The sequence below is a fragment of the Harmonia axyridis genome, chromosome 3 (assembly GCF_914767665.1).
Source record: "Harmonia axyridis chromosome 3, icHarAxyr1.1, whole genome shotgun sequence".
Lineage (NCBI taxonomy): Eukaryota > Metazoa > Arthropoda > Insecta > Coleoptera > Coccinellidae > Harmonia > Harmonia axyridis.
Genome location: NC_059503.1, coordinates 34,378,610 through 34,383,504, shown reverse-complemented (window position 1 = coordinate 34,383,504; position 4,895 = coordinate 34,378,610).

Genomic DNA, 4,895 nt, shown 5'->3' with positions numbered 1-4,895 from the left:
ATCGTTAGCAAGAACCAAAATATCTGCCCCTCAGTGACATGATATCCCAAAATTATCGAACTGTTTTCGGAGATTCATATCCCGTCCGTGCCATAATAGGTATTTCCTCTTCTGTCTACCATAGAATCACCACTCATGTATTTTGTATACTTATCTTATTATCAATTTGGACATTCCAGGCAAATTGAATGCCTTTTTTTCACGACCTTCAACTTCGTAATGGAATTCTGATTATCTCGACTACTAAATCAGGGATCACTACAGTCAAAGATCCTACTCCATAACATCAAATTCCTTGAAAATAATAGAGATAATTGAGTACTAGTGTATTGATTTTTGTGTTTTCACTTTGATAAGAATAGATGAGTCAGCTGCAATCGAAGTAAATGTCTATAACAAAATAGGTAGATCAGAGTTTATCGCGGATTCCATTCATATATAGGAAACGTGCTTATTTTGTTTGGTCACTATTTGTGTACAATGTCCTTACTCCTTGTACGGAAAAGTTAAAGAGAGAAAAGATGAGGCTCGATTTGTAGAGAATTCAGTTTCATCTACAAATGCCTTACAGTTAGCCCCCACACTACGAGAGACTTTCAAAAATAAGTGTAAGAGATACTCAAGATCATTCATATGTGAACTACTTCCATGAACAATAGCACCACATACTATAATAATGGTTTAATAACATACAAGTGGATGGTGATGGAGCGTATTCAACAGATACTTTGTAAATTCTGCAATGAACATGGTGACTAATTCTATTAAAGAGAACCATGTTCCATATTTCTAACAAGCAGGTAAGTCCATGCTCTTCAAGGAAATAACAGAGGAGGGAATAGTAGTCTCAGTAAAAAGCCTCAAAAATGAACATAGCAGTGGCTATGATGAGATTCCAACATCAGTCATAAAATTTTGTATTCACGAAATCAGTGCACCATTATCATATGCAATAAGCTCTTCATTCGAAACAGGAGTATTCCCGGATGCATAAAAAGTAGCAACTTTTAAACCTTTACACGAAAAGGAAATGTTGCATAGATTGAAAACTATAGGTCAATGAGTTTGCTACCTTAGCACCTAGTTTTTGAAGAATGTATAAGTACCAGATTAATGGAGTACTTTGTAACGAATGATATACTACACAAAAGCCAGCACGCATATTCGAAAGGGAGAGGAACTCGCACTGCCTTTTTTGAGTTCACTGAAAAAATTTAGCAAGCGTTGGAGGAGAAAAACCTTGTAATGGGACTTTTTTGAATCTTACTAAGGCATATGATTGTGTTAATCATAAAGTTTCGTTGAAAAATTGGAAAGGTACGGTATTGCGGGTGTTTTGCTTGCGTGGTTGCATTCATACTTGTCAGGGAGATATCAGCAATCAACTATTACAAAGAAAAGAATCTTCTGATCCAATCAAGAAGACTACCAATAAACCAATTATCTGGTGAAGTTTAGTGAGATAACAGATAATGCCGACAAGCTTTATGATCGTAAAACACATGTGTAAATAGGGGAGCTCAAGGAACGTAATGCCGACTGAAACTTGTTATTTTAAATATAATTGAGGAATATTTCTCTATATTTCCGTCCAATTAACTGCTATTGTTTTGTAATTTTATAACTAGTTGAGAGCGCCTATTCGATTTATTTTTACCACAAAGAGTGGTATTTTCACTAAAAAGAAAATTTCGTGTCAAAAAGTATGTCTTGTTTTGTTAACTGACTTTGCGCCCCGGCAAAATGTCCGGTATGCCGGTCCTGGCGGCGGATCTGACTTTGGCTGTGTGGCTCTAGTGCACCAAGCCCTCGGGTTACACGCACCTGACTGAAAAGCAGCTATATTATATTATTGTACTGCGTTGCGGAGAAAGAACGGAAGAAGTGAACTTTCCTCCGTTCTGTGGCATAAATATTTTGCGAATATTCTATGGATTTGGCAACAGCGTTCTATTCACAGTATAGTAACTATACAGTAGTAACACTCTCGATAAAATCAACTGAAATTTGGTTCCAATAAAGAATTCGCGCATTCCTCCCTTCGCAGGAGGAAGCCATTAGGATCTTCATTCATTTGAGCGGGAATTCAAAAGTATATTAGAAGATATTCAACATAGAGAGTGGCTTTGGAAGTCATTTTTTCAGTATTTTTAAATTTCATGTACCAATGGTTAGTATATTTATTATAGTGACACTATAAATAAGGATGTATTTCATAATTATCGCATACAAATTGCATATTTTTTCCTCCAAAATACTTTTCAATAAATCAATGAAACTTTTATTATTTACGGTTGGCTTGCAACTAATATTTGATGAATTCTTTTCAAGTACTTCCATTCCTATAATAATTCCATATTATAAATATCAATTCCCCATAAAAGCTTTTCAACAAAAAAGCAGAACCGATTTGGAAATATTGTCATGAAGAAAGTACTGGAAATTAACATGTTATTACGTACAATTGAGGCTTTAGGGTCAGTGTCATACAATAATACCTGAAGTAGAACGGAATATCGTAGGTAATTATTGTAATTTGGTTAACCTTAGCTGATACCTACTAAAAAAAGTTCCGAAATCGGTTTAGATATGTCGAAGGTTTGAGGAATTAAACAAAAAAATCAGTTGAATTGAAAATCTTTTCTTTTCTTTAAGGGCAGTTATAAATATAAATATTGACTTAGCCAAATACATAACTTAGTTGTTTTTGTCACTCATATTCACTACTAGTTTTCTTACTAAAATTTAAAAGAAGGGTCTTGAGTGGAGGAATTTTAAATTGTGTCAGAGAATTTTTGAAAACAATTGAAGAAAAACATATTATGAGAAGGGAGAATATATATAATATATAATATAAATAATATAAAAATAATGCAAACCGCAATTATTCGAATAAATATTCAAAGAATATTCGAATATTCAAATCATTGATCCATGATTCCCAGCCCTAGTCTAAATATCCCAAAAATTCAAGAGACAATCCGAAGTAGATCTGAAACTCATCACCAGAAATTAGAAGTCCACCAAAACAATCTGATGCAACCTATGCTGTGTCCCATAATCAATAAGAGATTAAAGAAAATATGGCCCATCGAATTAACCTGGTTAATCAGGTAATGCGAATACCTTCAACTTGAAAATGTCTTGAATATATTTCAGATAAAACCTGTTCCTTGTGACTGATATTCCTCACCATCGTCTTGAATATACACTGGAATATGTAATTATGCAATTTATCCCAAGCCTAGTTATGGTTCTTCCAACCTCGTCGGTTTTGTTATCAAGGAAATATTGGGTAATTTTTTCTAGATATTCTGTTTGAATTTTCTACCGGGTGTAACAGGATCATGGTATACCCCCTTTATCTCCGTTAGTTTTGAAGGTAATAGAATGAAATTTGGGATATCTTATATACATAATAAGCGACACTTTTTAATCTACAAATGATTTTTTTTTTAATTCCTGTTTAGCCGGAAGTGATACCAATTTCTATTTTTAAATGGAACACCCTGTACGTTATTACATTTTTAAAATCCGCATAATTTTCTGAATCCAATGATACCACATAAGGAACATTTCAAACGTCAAAATATTTTATAATTTAATTTTTAGTTTTCCATTTGAGTGTGCCATGATGGTTCCGATTTATTCCAATTGACCCGTCTAATACTAGGAAAATCGAAATCCCGTCGAAAATACTAAATTGCGTTTTTTATGAGCAAATAAAGTTCATTGTAGTCGTTTTTGGGGTAACACTCAATTTTTTCAAATGGAACCATATTGGTACCGTGGTACCATTGTTTAGTACTATTAATAAGGAATTTATCCATACATGTTAATAAAATGTGCGTTCAATAAAATCAAAATACAGCTCAAACAAAATAATTGTATTTTCTTATTTTCTTTTAATAAATTTTAATGAATGTCACTTATGTGGTATCATTGGATTCAGAAAATTATGCAGATTTCAAAAATGTAATATTATACAGGGTGTTCCATTTAAAAATCAAAAGTTGGTATCACTTTCGGCGAAACAGGAAGTGAAAAAAAATCATTTGTAGATATAAAAGTGTCGCTCATTATGTATATGGGATATCCCAAATTTCAATATATTACCTTCAAAACTAACGGTATAGTTCTGATTGAACGTTTCACATTATATTCATTACGAATCTTGAATTTGTTATTTAACATCAAAAGGGAACCTTTTATTCAGATCGAATTGATAGTTTCGAAATTATAAAAAAAAATCGAACGGCCATATTAACGGAACTCCTTGTCGGATTTTGACTAACTTAGCAGCGAAATTAGATGTTCGAAGATTTCCGGCATATCTCCGTTCGAGAATTATCATCTTTACGGCCGGGCAGACTTAATCGAATTTGAGGACATATTCACAATGAGTGAATCGAACCATCTCTGGCACAAAATTCATAAATTACAGACATTATGACGGAATAATAAAGCTGACAGAGAGCTCAAAAATAAAAAGTCATAAATTTTCAAGTATAGAATAATAAAATTCATCACGTTTTTCTCTTCCAGGCAGGTTACCGCTATTTGATATTCAATCGAAATATAGGTTAACTAGTATCAATAATTATTATGACAATTAAATTGTTACTTCCATATGAATAACGCCAAACATTTACTATTTCGAATCAGTTCGCTTCAATTAAGTTCTGCTGTGCTTCTTCTTTTACCCGTGAATAATCTTACATATGTTTATATAGGTACAGTGGCGTACCCAAAGGGGGATAAGGGGGATATATCCCCCCAGGAAAAATATCTATTATATGTAGCAACCTTATATATCACAATCTTATTATGAGTAAGCAAATTTCTTTGGAAAACTTCTTTGAAAGAAGGAAAGTTCGAATTTTTTTTTCTTTATC